This window comes from Eleutherodactylus coqui, chromosome 4 (genome assembly GCF_035609145.1).
Source record: "Eleutherodactylus coqui strain aEleCoq1 chromosome 4, aEleCoq1.hap1, whole genome shotgun sequence".
NCBI lineage: Eukaryota > Metazoa > Chordata > Amphibia > Anura > Eleutherodactylidae > Eleutherodactylus > Eleutherodactylus coqui.
In genome coordinates this window covers 60,323,878-60,341,119 of record NC_089840.1, presented here as the reverse complement: position 1 = coordinate 60,341,119, position 17,242 = coordinate 60,323,878, and the positions used below count along the sequence as shown (strand labels likewise).

Genomic DNA, 17,242 nt, shown 5'->3' with positions numbered 1-17,242 from the left:
ACAGATAATGGCCAATATCAGTTTCCACTTCTGCGTTCTCTGTCTCCAAAGCTCCACTATGACCCTTAGAATAAAGTCAAACTTTCACATGGAGCTCGTAAATGCTTCCTTCGTGTATGTCAATTGGACATAGTGAACCGGAGTTATTCCTTTAACCTGCAGAGAATGTGTAACAGGGCTGCTTGGTCCAACATAGGATGGCCATACCAGCCTTGGAGAAGTAGGCCCACCTGGGGTACCCCTTCTACTTTTCCTTAGTCAGACCTCATCTGGAATACTGGGTCCAGTTCTGGGCACCCCACTTTAAAAAATACATAGAGAAACTGGAGCAAGTTCAGAGAAGAGTTACCAAGATTGTGAGCGGTCTGCAAATCATGTAGGTAGGGATACGGGAGTGGGCTGGTGTAGGGATCCCCACCCCTGGCCATCTGTCCCCTACCAGCCTTAACACGCAGCAATTTGTCATGGCATAGATTCCCCTAGGTGTTGGGATCGTTCTGCAGGAATATTGGCCCATGACGACAGGAAGCTTGGTGCAACAGAAATCTGGATTCTTCTAACCAGGCCATGGTTTTTCCACTGCTCGGTGATCCAATTTTTGCACTCTTGTCCACTGCAGTCTCAAATTTCTGTTTCTCTTAAACAGTAACGGTAGTGAACCTGCTTACCTACTGTTATAGCCCATCCATGCTAAGGAACAACAAATTGTGCATTTGGATATGTTAGTTGGATCATCAGTGGCTGCCATTTGCTTGACTATATAAAGTCCAGTGCACACGGGTGTATTTGCATTGTGGAATCTGGAGCGGGCGTCCGCCTCCGGTTTCCGCAGCAAATACTACCCATAGACTTGCTATAGAAAATCGCTTTTCCTGTCCACAAGCTGAAATCAATAGCGATTTTACACTCGTTGAGGGAAAATCACAGCCTGTCCTATTTCGGCGTGGATGGCTTCCATTGAAGTCGAGGGAAGTCGTCCGATCCGCGCATCATCTCTATTGCGCATCTGCCCTGCCGCACCGCTAGGCAAATCCGCATTGCAGATAAAGAACACTGTGAACAGGTACGCAGGAGTTACTGGTCAAGCACCAGGTGAAATTCCTCTGCGGGATCCTGCATGTGGAATCTGACCCGGCCATGTGCACTCGGCTTAAAGGGGTTGTCCCGCGGCAGCAAGTGGGTCTATACACTTCTGTATGGCCATAATAATGCACTTTGTAATGTACATTGTGCATTAATTATGAGCCATACAGAAGTTATAAAAAGTTTTATACTTACCTGCTCCGTTGCTAGCGTCCTCGTCTCCATGGTGCCGACTAATTTTCGGCCTCCGATGGCCAAATTAGCCGCGCTTGCGCAGTCCAGGTCTTCTCCTGTTCTCTATGGGGCTCCGTGTAGCTCCGTGTAGCTCCGCCCCGTCACGTGCCGATTCCAGCCAATCAGGAGGCTGGAATCGGCAATGGACCGCACAGAAGAGCTGCGGTCCACGGAGGTAGAGGATCCCGGCGGCCATCTTCACCGGTAAGTATAGAAGTCACCGGAGCGCGGGGATTAAGGTAAGCGCTCCGGTAAGCTTTCCTTAGGTCCCTGCATCGGGGTTGTCTCGCGCCGAACGGGGGGGGGGTTGAAAAAAAAAAAAACCCGTTTCGGCGCGGGACAACCCCTTTAAGGCCTGTTCGTCAGAACAATTCTTGACATCATCTGTTTGACAAGTTATTTCCATCCACAGGATCCCCTTTCGCTGCATGTTTTCCCTTGACCTAGTATACTCTCGACACGAAATCCTGGCCCAGGCTAGTCGAGCACTGATGACCAGACCTTACTGGAAATCACTCAATTTTCCTATTTTGCTGAAACTGATTGTTACAGTACTAGTAGTGTGCACAGGTACGCACGGCGTGGGACTCCCTGACCCTCACCCATGCCAATGTCTAATCCTGGAGGTAGCCCCAAAGGCGCTAACACTGACTCTACGCTGCCTAGTGGCAGGACAGGAAGGAACTGCCGTACCTATGCAGATGACAACTTACTGGTAGCGTCAGGCAAGGCTGATAGAATAAACCAACACGACAGGAAACCACAGAACACAGGCAGAGTTGGATCGAGACAAGGTAACTTTCACTGGAGCAGGACCGAAGTCAGACACACGGGGAACGGAACCAATAACTGGCAACTGCTAACAGCAGCTTCCAGAGTATATTCAGGAGTCTCCGCCCAATCAAGCTGGCTGACTGGAGCTTCCAGCCAGACACTATAACTCAGAGGTAGAGCGCGCACGCGCCAGCCACACGCCGCGTCCGACGAACCGCGCCACTGCCACCCATGGTTCCTGACCGGCCTCATGGTAACACCGGTCCGTGGAAAATTTGCTCCTTTCATTTTACGCTGCACTCTGGGGCCACATGTCTAATTTCCGTACTGCGATGATCAGATTGTAAAAAGAGCCGATATCTCTGATAAAGGGGCCCTTCAGTATATATTTTTCTTTACATTATTGTCAGGTTTTGTAGGTAAACATTTTTGGCCTCTTTAAAGTGTGTTTTTATTTATATTTTTTTCTTCAGAGACGCTTCCTTTTATATTGCAGCCATGTTTTTCTTACCTTCTGGCACATTTTTTTGTGCAAAATGCTAATGCGTTTTATTTTTACTACTCCGAACATCCCGTATGTGATATGAAAGCCCGGAGCTTCTTGCCTATACGGTTTCTTGTTCCTGATATTTTTTTTAGTCCTCGACATTCATTTGTAGGAAACTTTTCCGAACGGAGCCCATAACAGCAGTTCCTCTTTTTGATCTTGCAAATAATTGGAACAAGCCTATGTTCTTCTTACTTGATGTCTCGACATAATTAGCCTCTGAACATCTTGAAGGGAATGTTCAGTTCTGATTATGGTGAGACATTTCTAGACAGCTGATACCAGAATCTTGTGAAGGTGTTTTTCCCAGTTCCTTTCTGTACATATAACACTTAATGTGAGTTTGTCACCTTCACAATGGATGGAGCCCTTTTGTGGGTCACTAGCAATTATTTCAGTAGGGCTATGGCATTATTCAGAACTGTTCACATTGGTCTTTGCTGCAATTACTGAATGCAGGTTAAATATATTAGTTTAAAGAGATCAAAGGCATGGTGAAAACATATATCTATTAAAGGGGTTGTCCCGAGGCAGCAAGTGGGTCTATACACTTCTGCATGGCCATAATAATGCACTTTGTAATGTACATTGTGCATTAATTATGAGCCATACAGAAGTTATAAAAAGTTTTATACTTACCTGCTCCGTTGCTGGCGTCCTCGTCTCCATGGTGCCGACTAATTTTCGCCCTCCGATGGCCAAATTAGCCGCGCTTGCGCAGTCCGGGTCTTCTCCTCTTCTCTATGGGGCTCCGTGTAGCTCCGTGTAGCTCCGCCCCGTCACGTGCCGATTCCAGCCAATCAGGAGGCTGGAATCGGCAATGGACCGCACAGAAGCCCTGCGGTCCATGAAGACAGAGGATCCCGGCGGCCATCTTCAGCAGGTGAGTATGAAGACGCCGGACCGCCGGGATTCAGGTAAGCGCTGTGCGGGTGGTTTTTTTAACCCCTGCATCGGGGTTGTCTCGCGCCGAACGGGGGGGGGGGTTTAAAAAAAAAAAAAACCTGTTTCGGCGCGGGACAACCCCTTTAATTTGTGAAATGAGTTGGCCCTCTATATATGCTCTTTTATGACTTTCATTCATACATCATTCAGATTAATTGAATGGCTGTGATTGGTTCAGCGAGCGCTGGCTCTGATTGGTTCTCGAACGCCACGGCTCAGCCAATCACAGGCAGCGCTCCCTTAAGGCGGGGATTTTGAACCCCTGACCAGGAAGCGGTGAAAGAAAACTACAAGCAGCTACTGGGGTCCTGCAGAGAAGACGCGGCGGAGTGAACAGCAGCTGTTAGGTGATGTATGTGGGTTTTTAAAAGATTTTTTATGCAACTAGGGCTTATTGTCAGGGTAGGGCTTACATTTCAGGCTCCCCTTCCCCCCCCCCCCACCCGTCCCCAAAAAAAAAATCCTGGCAAAAGAGTGCTACAAAGTCGCTCAACTTTGTAGCACCGCGTGCGACTTTTCTAGCAGTGATATCTCATCGCCCGTGTTAAAGAGGCCTAAATCCAAAATGTCAATAAAAGTAAGATGAAGGAAGATTCAAGGGGTTGTCCAGCTGTAAACTATTCTTGGCCTAGCTTCAGGATAAGTCATCAATAGTGGATTGGTAGAGGTCTGTTACCCGGGCCTCTTGCTGATTAGCTGTTCACTGGGCCTGTGCATTCGTGTGCTGAACTGAATTCTTCAGGAAGCAGACAGCTTTGTTCTTACTGTAGTGGCCAGGCTTGGTATTACAAGCCAAGTTTCTATTTAAATCTACGGCAACTTTGCCTGCAATACCAAGCTTGGCCACTATAATGAGAACAGAGCTGTCTGCTTTCTACAGAAATCAACTCATAAGCATATTGGTCTGGCAAACAGCAAGGGGTGACAGGCAACAGAACTCCGCCAATCTACTATTTATGACTTCTCCTGAGCATAGGCCATTCATAGTTTACAACCGGAGAAACCCTTTAAAGGAGGTTATTCCATGAATCATTTTGATACCAAAAGTCCCCAAAAAACTGTTAAGAGCAATTTTAAACTACTTTTTAACCCCTTAACGACCAATGACGTACCTGGTACGTCATGGAGCGTCGGGGTATGTATGAAGAGAGGTTGCGTGGCAACCTCTCTTCATACAGTGCGGGCATCAGCTGTTTATAACAGCTGACACCCGCGGGCAATAGCCGCGAGCGGCCGCGCGGCCGATCGCGGCTATTAACCATTTAAACGCCGCTGTCAATTCTGACAGCGGCATTTAAATCCCCCGAACGATGTTCGGGGGTCCCGCGCGGCCCCCCCGCGGTGAGATCGGGGGAGCCTTGCATGTATCATGGCAGCCGGGGGCCTAATGAAAGGCCCCAGGGCTGCCTTAGCAGACTGCCTATCAAGCCGTCCCCGTGGGGTGGCTTCATAGGCTGCCTGTCAAAAAGCAGTATGACGTAATGCTATAGCATTACGTCATACTGCAGGAGCGATCAAAGCATCGCATCTTAAAGTCCCCCAGGGGGACTTCAAAGTAAAGTAAAAAAAAGAATCAATAAAGTTTTTTTTTAATTGAAAAAAAAAAAAAGTTGTAAAAGTTTAAATCACCCCCCTTTTGCCATATCTATTATTAAAAAATCTAAATAATAAATTAAAAATATGTATTTGATATCGCCGCGTCCGTAAAAGTCCGATCTATCAAAGTAGCACATAATTTTTCCCGCACGGTGAACGTCGTCCGAAACAAAAAATGAAGAACGCCAGAAATGCACTTTTTTAGTTACCCTGTCTCCAATAAAAAACGCAATAAAAAGCGATCAAAAAGTCATATGTATTCCAAAATGGTACTATCAGAAACTACAGGACATCCCGCAAAAAATGAGACCTTGCTCAACTACGTCGACGGAAAAATAAAAAAGTTATCGTGCGCACAAAATGACGACAGAAAATAATTGAAAAAAATTTTATGTCTTTAAAAAAAAAAAAGAGGAGTATAGTAAAAAAAAACCTAAACAAGTTTGGCATCGTAGTAATCGTACCGACCCATAGAATAAAGTTATCATGTCGTTTTTGTTGCCATTTGTGCGCCGTAGAAGCAAGACGTACTAAAAGATGGCAAAATGTCGTTTTTTTTCCATTTTACTCCACTTAGAATTTTTTAAAAGTTTTTCAGTACATTATATGGTACTTTAAATAGCACCATTGAAAAATACAACTCATATCGCAAAAAACAAGCCCTCATACAGTGACGTGGATGGATAAATAAAGGAGTTATGATTTTTTTAAAGGGGGGAGGAAAAAACGAAAATGGAAAACGAAAAATGGCCGCGTCATTAAGGGGTTAATGTTTGTTGCATACAAAATACCTTATCCTTCATTTTGTTTACATGGTATTTCCCCCTTGGTGCTGCTGCTGATGTATGCTGTTGGAAGAGAGAGCTGCAGAGAATCAGTCCTCTTCCCCCTCTGGCAGCTGACAGTGTGTTATCTTCTCCGCTATAGGGCCATGTTGCTACAGAGGTTCTTTTGACATGTAGGGCAGAAAGCTATTTCTGTGGCTGTTCTGCATTGAAGAAAGGATCGATATACAGAGACCTGGTTGTGGGTAAAGTGGCTGAGCATGTGTCTCGGCTCATTAGGGCTCATTAACACGGGCGTATGCAGTTTTGGTCTGCGAAAACCGCACCATTTTCACTGCATTTACGTGTGCATTTTAGTTGCGTATGCACATTTTTACGTCCATGTTGCATCCGTGTTCACTGTACTTTTCATGTATGTAAGAAGGCTTAAATGTGCCCATTGCTATACACTGTGAACACCAAGCGGTGCCATATTATGGAAGGAAATGCCATAACTCTTCACTTAATCCTTTTTAAATGAGTTTAAGTACAAAATGTGTTTAGAACTTGGTGCATTATTTAAATAAACCTCATGGGGGAGTTTATTAAGACAAGTGTCTCACACCTCGTCTTAATCTGAAGTAAGATGTGCCAAGTTTATTAAGACCTCTTAATAAATGTGACACAGCGCCCAAGAAAATGAAACCTACGACAGCAATGACATCCATTATAGTAACTCTGTTGGACCGTGACTGTCCCCATCCCTTCCACTAATTTCCACCCAATAAAAAAAAAAGTTGAGCAGGGGAATATTGAAAACTAGTTCAAAGTGCCTGATGAGTTCCCCCAATATTCTGTGCTGAATAACACCTTTTACATAAAAATAAGAGCATAACTAATAGACATAAGGCAGGTCCTGACACATAGAATCCACAGGAGCTGCTGGAAGCTGGAGAATCACATTCTGTGTTGAGTGCTATACAGAACACAAAATGTATAGTAATTAGAGATGAGCCAGTATACTCGCTATAGGCAATTGCTCGAGCGAGCATTGCCCTTAGCCAGTACCTGCCCGCTCGAGACGAAAGGTTCGGGTGCCGGCGGCGGGCAGGGAGCTGCGGAGGAGAGCGGGACGGAGCGGAGGGGAGATCTCTCTCTCCCTCCACCCCCCCACCCCCCCGCTCCCTCCTGCTGACTGCTGCTACTCACCGCTCCCCCGCGCTGGCATCCGAACCTTCTGTCTCGAACGGGCAGGTACTCGCTAAGGGCAATGCTCGCTCGAGCAATTGCCTTTAGCGAGTATACTAAGATGAAGGTTATACCTGATGTTACAAGGAGCACCCTGGTACAGGTGGAGAGCACAAAAGAACTTGTAGCATATGTAGATAGCTGTGTGGTACATGAAGTACAGTGCATGAAATACAGATAGAGAATTGTAGATGCTAGGTGCAGAACAGTGCACCTTGTACAGGTAGGAAGCATTGCATGTAGTAGCAATGCAGAATAGTGCAGTATAGGAATAAAGCACTGCAATGTACAGGTAGAGAGCATGGCAGTACAGCTAGTATAGGAAAATAGCAACACAGTGCATGGAGTACTGGTACAGAGCAAGTACAGCACTTTTAATACGGGGAGAGAGCAGTGGCGTGCATGGAGTACATAGAATCATAGAATGGTAGAGCTGGAAGGGACCTCCAGGGTCATCGGGTCCAACCCCCTGCTCAGTGCAGGATCACTAAATTATCCCAGACATATGTCTGTCCAGCCTTTGTTTGAATGCTTCCATTGAAGGAGAACTCACCACCTCCCGTGGTAACCTGTCCCACTCATTGATCACTCTCACTGTCAGAAAGTTTTTTCTAATATCTAATCTCTGTTTCCTCCCTTTCAGTTTCATCCCATTGCTTCTAGTTTTTACTTTGTACAAATGAGAATAGGGCTGATCCCTCTGCACTGTGATAGCCCTTCAGATATTTGTAGACCGCTATTAAGTCTCCTCTCAGCCTTCTTTTTTGCAAGCTAAATGTTCCCAGATCCTTGAACCGTTCCTCATAGGACATGATTTGCAGACCGCTCATCATCTTGGTAACTCTTCTCTGAGCCAGTTTGTCAATGTCTTTTTTTAAAATATGGTGCCCAGAACTGGACACCGTATTCCAGATGAGGTCTATCTAAGGCTGCATTCCCACGAACGTATATCGGCTCGGTTTTCAGGCTGCGACGATATACGTGGTGCTCGTGTGCAGGGGGGGGGGGGGGAGGATGGAAGAGCCAGGAGCAGGAACTGAGCTCCCGCCCCCTCTCTTCCTCCTCTCCGCCCCTCTGCACTATTTGCAATGGAAGGGGGTTGGGCGGGGGCAGGGCTAAGTTGCGGAACTTAGCCCAGCCCCGCCTCTCCCCATTGCAAATAGTGCAGAGGAGCGGAGAGGAGGCAGAGAGGGGGCGGGAGCTCAGTTTCTGCTCCTGGCTCTTCCCCCCCCCCTCCCCCCCCCTGCACACGAGGACAACGTATATCGGCTCGGTGTGAAAACCAAGCCGATATACGTTCGTGGGAACGCACCCTAAGGAAGAGTAGAGGGAGATAATTACCTCATGCGATCTAGACTCTATGCTTCTCTTAATACAACTCAGAATTGTGTTTGCCTGTTTGGCTGCTGCATCATGTTCAGTCTATGATCTATTAGTAGGTATTAGTGTATCTTGACGTCACCAGGAAGTCCTGGTGGAGTTAAGATTGACAGGGGGGTGACGCCCTCTGAACGTGATTGGCTGCAGAGAAACTTCAGCTGAAGGTCCTGGCAGGCCACTAAAGGTACAATGTACACAGCAGTCCCTACTGCAGCCGCGCAGCCCCATGTAGATAGGAAGCGGAGAGTGGGGTCTGCAGCAGCCATTCCACAGCACCGTTCGGCGGCGTGACCTGCAGCCGGCCCCCACCGCGTTAATTTCTTGTAGTAGTGCAGTGAACAGCGGCAGCCTGCAGCACAGCCATGTCATTTTGACCTCGGCTTGCCGTTCAGAGCGGCCGCTCGGCCACCCTCCCCCTTCGTGGTGTCACCTCGCCATCTGGGAGCAGAGAGCCTATAGTGGGCAGAAGAGACAGCAGAGCCGGTGTGCGGCCTCCCTGCAGTGCCAACATATCGGAGCACAGAGCCACGGCGGGGGACAGTGAGGGAGCGACTGGCGATGTGGGTTACACTAAAGAAGGGGGACAGGGACCCTCTGGGGAAGGCTGGAGGGCAGCGGGCACCATCACTATAACATATCGAACGGGAGGACGGACACGGCAGCGCCCAGAAGAGACAACCAGAAGCGGCGTTCGGACTCCATGCACTGCAATCAAGTCGGGACAGACAGTGAGGGAGCGCTGGGTTCCAACCATGAACGCTAACTTGATAAGTGTCCTCCTACCAACTGCAGCTAAACCGTACATGTATCTACACGCTGGTAGGACCTTAAAACTTTGACCCAATCGGGAGCTAGGGGTGTGAGAGGGTCGTTCCCCCTGTCAAACCCCTAGCTTCCGGTGGCGTCAAGATACACTAATACCCTATTAGTATACCCAAGTCTTTTTCACATGTGCTGCTGCTTATCCCAATTCCTCCCATTCTGTTTGTGCTTTTTTTCATTTTTCTTGCGCAGATGTAGGACTTTGCATTTCTCCTTGTTAAATACCATTCTGTTAGTCGCTGCCCACTGTTCAAGCGTTTCTAGATCTTTTTGAATACTCTCTCTCTACAGGGAGAGAGCAGTGGCATGCATGGAGTACAGGAAGAGAGCAGGACAGTATATGGGGTACAAGTAGAGAGTAGTATAGTGCATGTAGTACTGGTAGAAAACATGTACAGATAGTAGTAGAGTACAGGCAGTATTGGGAGAGAGTAATACAGTACATGTAGTTCAGGTAGAGAAAATGTACAGATAGAGTACATGTAGCATAGGGAGAGAGTAGTAAAGTACATGTAGTCTAGGGGGAGAGTAGTAGAGTACATGTAGCATAGGGAGAGATTAGTAAAGTACATGTAGTCTAGGGGGAGAGTAGTAGAGTACATGTAGTCTAGGGGGAGAGTAGTAAAGTACATGTAGCATAGGGAGAGTAGTAAAGTACATGTAGCATAGGGAGAGTAGTAAAGTACATGTAGCATAGGGAGAGTAGTAAAGTACATGTAGCATAGGGAGAGAGTAGTAAAGTACATGTAGTCTAGGGGGAGAGTAGTAGATACATGTAGCATAGGGAGAGAGTAGTAGAGTACATGTAGCATAGGGAGAGAGTAGTAGAGTACATGTAGCATAGGGAGAGAGCAGAAGAGTACATGTAGTCTAGGGGGAGAGCAGAAGAGTACATGTAGCATAGGGAGAGAGTAGAAGAGTACATGTAGCATAGGGAGAGAGTAGTAGAGTACATGTAGTCTAGGGGGAGAGTAGAAGAGTACATGTAGTCTAGGGGGAGAGTAGAAGAGTACATGTAGCATAGGAAGAGAGTAGTAGAGTACATGTAGCATAGGGAGAGAGTAGTAGAGTACATGTAGCATAGGGAGAGAGTAGAAGAGTACATGTAGCATAGGGAGAGAGTAGAAGAGTACATGTAGCATAGGGAGAGAGTAGAAGAGTACATGTAGCATAGGGAGAGAGTAGAAGAGTACATGTAGCATAGGGAGAGAGTAGAAGAGTACATGTAGTCTAGGGGGAGAGTAGTAGAGTACATGTAGCATAGGGAGAGAGTAGTAGAGTACATGTAGCATAGGGAGAGAGTAGTAGAGTACATGTAGTTCAGGTAGAGAACCAGTTGACACTTTTCACAATCTTCTGTTTGGTGTTCTTGCATGTTGTAAGTAATTGATTGTAAATTAATAAAGATAATGAGGTTGCCCCATTGCCCCCTAGGGGTTTCAGAAGTCCAAACCATCTTGACCTGCTTCATTTAAAAAAGAGGTTGTTTGTAAAAATCCTTGTACAAGCTCTTTAAAAGGGGTGGATCCCGGTAGAACACCCCTTCTTTAAAGCAAGCAAGCACTCAGTCAGGGGGGACCCCTGCAGGTCTGTCTGTTAGACGTTGCAACTAGGCAAACCTGAATCTTTTATTTTTATTATTTATGCTTGTTTTACACAGTCCTTTTTAGCAAAAACGCAGTTTTTTCGTGGCCTTTGGACAATGGCTTTTTTTTCCCTCGAGTCCAGATGTTTGCTGTAGATCAGTAGTCAGTATGAAATGCTCTATAGACATTTTTGGGATTTTTTCATTATTAGTGCTGTGTTTTCTGACTTTTGCGCAGTTTTTTGGGTCCTTGACTTTTGCACACTCCAGGACTGTCGTTTTTTTTTCTAGGCGTCTTTCTAACTTTGTTGATAAGGTAGGAAAATAGCAGAGAAAGTTGTGCAGAATAGAAAGAAGGGAAGAGTTAAAAAGATGTAAAGCGGCATTATCGCTATTACCGCGCCTGCATCCGACGAGGGCTCCCTATGGGAGGAACACACTTTTTGATGAGTGAAAAGCAGAAATGAATGTGACACTTCTGCGGTAGTCCTGGGAAAAGAATCTGTAAATGTGTGATAAATGATTTGTTTCCTTATTATCTGCCGCGGTTTGACAGAGTTGTGTTTCTGCTGTCACCCACAGACAGCCGAGCTTCCCTGCAACCCCTGGACTGTCAGCGCCTGTCACGTGGCAGCGAAAGGGTCGGGAGGAGAGACCTGAATTGTGTTGTCAGTTGCCATTTCCAGTAGGCGGATGCTGGGAAAATTTGCGTGTGGAATTAATTCCCTTCATTTGTATTCATGGACTTCTGAAAAGCTTGTTTGAATTGTAAATGGTGAGGTCACAGGACGCCTTTCCTAATGTATTTCAGATAAGCTTTGAAGGTTGGAAGCCAGTATTGTGACTTTGCTCCTTTTTCTTTTTTTTAACAGGCCTTTGAAAACACTGCTTATTGCAGGCTGTGAGAAATTGCAGGTTCGGCTTTTATAGGCCCGCAGCTCAAAGGCTTTCCTTCAATAATATAAAAGTAGATTACCATTTTACTTTTGATGGCGCTTTACGCCAAGGCTATTACATGTTACTTCTCCTCACTCGCCAGGTATGGAGCAAGTTTTGTCAAGGTCTTTCTTTCGTTGCGCTTGTAGAACAGACCTTGGTGTAACTTTTTTCGCTGCAAGTCTCAACAGTTTGCTAATAAATTATTAATTGACAGGCTCAAGAAGGAAATTCGACATAAAGAACGTGCGGAGGAGCACAACCAACAGGTTTTCAGGATGTCAGAAATGTTCCTGCCGCTGCCAGGGGCGGTGGTGGGGCGGCACGCTGGGTTTGGGGTTTATTTATTTATTTTATTAAGCTTGCAGTGATACATTTGACAATCAACAAGATAAAACAAAATATAGAAACCAAAGGTTAAAGAGTAAAGTCCCAATGTCCACAGGCGGATTTGAATTGCAGAATCCGCGTGGGGCGCCCGTGCGGATGATCCGCAGTTCAAGCCGCTCATAGGGAATCATGGGCGTCCGCAACTAAATTAAAGCATACGGATTTCATTTGCGGACCTTTGGGTGCGGAAATCAAATTGCAGTATGCTCCGTTTCACTGCGGTTCACGCATGGACGGCTTCCGTTGAAGGCTATGGAAGTCATCTGATCTGCAGGAAAGCAGAATTTAAAAAAGAACAAAAAAAAACCCTCTACTGCACATGTGTGGCGACCGGCGCTTCGACATACATCAGCAGTAGAGAAAAAAGAAGACCCGGACGTGGAAACAGGGTTCTCGGCCGCGGGCAGGGTCGGATTCCGCCTCGGGCTCCCGCATGCGGAATCTGACCTGCCGGTGGACATGAGCCCTAACTGGACTATTTAAAAAGTTTTGACCTGTCAAAAGTTTTGATCAGTGAGGGTGTGGGTGCTGAGATTCTAACTGATCACTGAAATGAAGGGGCTGCATCGCTCACCTGGGCGCTGTGCCCCTTTTGCTGTCTATTGGCAGATGAAGATGGACGCATAAACTTCTATAGACATCTATGCATCCCGTCTTCAGCGACCGAGAGGGGCTGATAGGCATCAAAGACAGTCAAAGAGGCACAGCGCTTATTTAAAGGCATTTGGCAGGCAACTGTCAATTCAGGATAGATCATCAGTAGTCGATAGACTGATGTCCGCCTCCCAGGACACCGATGAGTTGTTTAGGTCAGTGTTCCCCAGCTCCAGTCCTCAGGGACCGCCAACAGGTCATGTTTTCAGGATTTCCTCAGTGTTGCACAGGTGATGTAAATATTGTCTGTGCCTCAGACATTGCCGCAGTTGTTCTTACCATAGGATATCCTGAAAACATGACCTGTTGGTGGTCCCTGAGGACTATGGTTGGGAACCCTTGGTTTAGGTGACTGCTGTGAGTGCCATAACACACAGGATACAGAAGGAAAGCAGAGCGCCCCGGCTCCTAAGTGGTGGACATTGCAGGTGCAGCTCTCATTAAAATCAGTGGGAGGTGTGCCTGCAATGACCAGTGCCAGCCACTAGGCAGCCTTTGTATCATTCAGCACTCATATCGGGGGAACGACGTGGAAGGTAAGTATAAAACTTACATTCCCAGACTCCACAGGTCACAGCTTAGCTTATAGGGCTTAAAGTAGGTGACAGGCTCCCTTAAAATTATGTTTGGGGTCACTTTGAACCCTGTGTTATTTCCGGTGGTTTCAGGTTCTTTCGCTCTACAGCAAAGCAAGTGAATGTTTCCATTACAGATGGAGTTAATAAAATACAAAAACTCTGATTTTCTATCACTCTTACAAGCTTCAGTTTTGTAAACTGTCATTCTGTAGGATCAAATTGACCTCAGCAGTAATACTACTGTTAAAGGGAACTTGTCGCATCCCCACGGCACTACAAACTAAGTTATGGTGCTCTTGGGGAACGTGATTGGAAGCCGGGTGATGTATTTTTTTACACTCTCCCGCGATTCAGCGCGGTCACCTAGTGAAGTCTCCGCGACGCACGAAACTCTGACTCTTTTCAGTATCTCGTGTGTGTGCGCACTCCCATAGACTTGTGTGGAAGAGTGTGCGCACGGGACTCTGAAAAGAGCCAGATTTTACTGCGGTGCACAGACCTCAGTAGGTGACAGCGCTGAATTGCGGGAGCGTGTAAAAAAAATACATCACCCAGCTCCCTATCACGTTGCCTAACAGCATGATAACTTAGTTTATAGTGCTGTGGGGACCTAAGAGGTTCTCTTTAAGCCGATTTAAAGGCAACCTGGGACAGCTATGTACAGTGCCACGTGTGTTATTCTCAAACACTGCGCCATTTCAGAATAAACACACTTTGAAGGTTGATTCAGAACAGAGTTCCGAGGCAAAGAGGTGGGCCGCATCGGCCTCTCACCGCCCGCAGCATGTTGACTGTGACAGCTCTCTCCCCTTTGGTATATCAGGTGAGAGCTGCCAGTCTAAGTGCGGTGAGCGGCCATTGCAATCCGCCTCTTTGACTCAAATTTCCATTTGGACTCAAACTTCAACGTGTGTTTATTCTGAAACACAGCATTCCAGAAGAATAGATGGAGGCAACGGGGGGGGGGGGGGGGAGATGGGGGAAGCACCATCAGTGCACTTTTCAAGTACGGGTAATTGGCGCAAAGCTTTGGTGACAGCACTGTATTTAATCATCTGATTACGCCCGGGGGTTAAAGGGTCAAGATGTCATCTTTCTGTTAATCCTGATGTCGTTGCGTGTGAACAATGATCGTTCAGTCATTCACTAGTACAGGGAGTGTGAACACGCTGCATGAGCGAACTTGTGCAAACATATTATCGCTCCAAGGAGACTAAGAAATAGAGAGTAGATGAAAGGGGTGTTCCAAGGAGAATACTACGGATGACCAATCCTCGGGATAGATCATCAATAGTTGATCGGCTGGGGGCCGTCGCTCGGGAACCCTGACCGATAAGCTGATTGTGCGCCCGCTCACAGTGCCGCAAATACTAGTGGCTGGCGCTTGTAACTGCAGGCACAGCTCGCGATGATTTCAATGAGACCCCAGCCTGCAGTTACAAGTGCCAGCCACTACACGGAGGTCGGAGCAGAGACTTCCGCTGCGACCCCCCCCCCCCCCCCCCCCCCCCCATGTAATTGCGTCACTGTCAGCGGGCGCACAATCAGCTGATCGGGCAGGCTCCCGAATGCCGTAACCCCGCCGATCAACTATTGATCACCTATCCTGAGAACAGGTCATGAATAGTATTCTCCCTGGAAAACCCCTTTAAGCTTTGTGGTGGTTTTACATGTGACATTTTTTTCCGCTGTTTTTTTTCCTTGTTTTTTTTTTTAGAAAAAAGAAAAAAAATTGTACCCATATGGCAGTTGTAAGTCAATAGAGAAACATTAAATGCACGGCAAATAATGCAATTTGTGTGTGCTAGATACGGCATTTTTTAAAGGGTTTTCTGAGTACAATTTAACCTTCTTAAATTCAAGCTAAACAGGTTAAAAAGATGAAACAAAGCTAACTTGCACACCCTGGCAAGCCAGCGCTGCAGCCCTCCAACTCTTCAGGCCTCTGTCGACAGTGGAAGTCAGGTGACCGCCACCTGTCAATCTCAAGAAGCAGCGTCACAGCTCATTTTCGTGGCGTTAACATTCACATCCTGAGTGCCAAGATGCTGGGAGTTGCAAACGGTAACGCTGCGGCATCTGAATGCCAATGAGGAGCCAGAAATGTAGTAGGAGGCTTCGCTTCCATTCATTTCAATAGGAGTGAAGCAGTCTATTACACTTCCTGCCCTAAGCGTTGATGCGGACATCCGACTCTGCTGCACTGACAGCACCTGAGGATCTGTGATGGGTGGGGTTCCTGCTGCTGATTGACAGCTTTCTCTCTATATGCAGCATAGGGAGAAAGGTGTCAATCAGCGGTGGCAGCTCATGAATATTGAAGTTAAGAGGGTGCCCCTAGCAATACAAGGACTCGGCTCCCAGCTCGCACGGCAACTGATAAAGAGATCTACTTAGAGGGAAAAAATGAGTGATTCAGTGCCAGATTCGGGGTCCCTCTCACTAAGTTTTGCTGTTCTCATAGAGGGCAACATAACGCTGGTGACAGATTCCCTTTACGATGACCCAGGAAATGTTGTTGTGTGTTGGAAATGTTGGAACTTCAGTTTGGACTGTCATCCTATTACTACCCTGTATACCATCTACCAGGAAGAACCCACCAGCTCCACTCGATTACATCATCTTACTTCATTCATCTCCATTCTCAAGATCTCTGCTACCTGTCACCATGCCTCCTTTTTATCCATAATAATGGTGCACATGGTTCTGCAGAAAAAAGCCATTCAGCATTAAAAGTAATACTTACTTTGTGGTTTGCGCACCCAGAATGCAAACATGGCACCACGACTCCAAGACAGTGCCATCATCCCTCTAAGTCAGCGCGCCACTGCGGAGACCCAGCCTCTTCTCCTACTTGCCGCCTCTCCCTATGTATTGATGTCAGCTCTGATAGCACAGAAAACTCGTGAACACGACATGCGCCCTCCGACCGCATCTTCCAGCGCATGCGCTGGTGGAATCCAGTTCTATACACCTCGCACGTATGCAAGATTTCAGCACTAATGTCAGTACCCTGGGAGGCATCGAGCAGGAGAAGAGGCCATGATTCTGCAGTGATGCGCTAACTCACAGGAAGGATGCGATTTGATGGCGTAATTGCGTACTGGGCGGTAAACAACAAAGTAAAAGTTTCTGGTATTGCGAACTTATTTTATTTTTTTCTGCCATTCGCCATGTTTACACTGAACGGTTCACACGATTCAGCGATTAACGGAACGATAATTGTTCAGTGCAGAAGCGCACTACGCCGTGTGCTGCCCAGCAGGGGTCTTGAGTTCAAGCCTCATCAGGGGCTACCTCAACTTTAAAAAACTCTAGACAGCCATCACCTTTGAACCTAGAACTCCAGCACTGCAAGGCAGCAGCACTAACAACTGAGCCACCACACCTTGTAACACTGGGGTTCTAAGATCCCATCTGACTAGGGACAACATCATGGAGTTTGTGTGTTCTCATTGTGTTCATTCTTCTCAAGCATGGTGGCTCAGTTGTTAGTGCTGCTGCCTTGCAGTGCTGGAATTGTAGGTTCAAACCTGACCAAACGTGATACGTGTAGGGAGTAGAGATGAGCGAGTATACTCGCTAAGGCACTACTCGCTTGAGTAATGTGCCTTAGCCGAGTATCTCCCCGCTCGTCCCGAAAGATTCGGTTGCGTCCGCGGGGCAGAGCAGGGAGGAACGGAGGGGAGATCTTTCTCTCCCGCTC

The 17,242-nt window shown here is 47.0% G+C and overlaps 1 long non-coding RNA gene across 1 annotated transcript in view; it reads left to right on the top strand.

Moving 5' to 3' along the window:
- Positions 1-12,093, top strand: part of LOC136624630 (uncharacterized) — a 121,390-nt gene extending 109,297 nt beyond the window's left edge. The window contains exon 5 of the long non-coding RNA XR_010792362.1: positions 11,561-12,093. This is a non-coding gene — a long non-coding RNA (uncharacterized lncRNA). The remainder of the gene's footprint in view (positions 1-11,560) is intronic.
- The last annotated feature ends 5,149 nt before the right edge of the window (positions 12,094-17,242 follow it).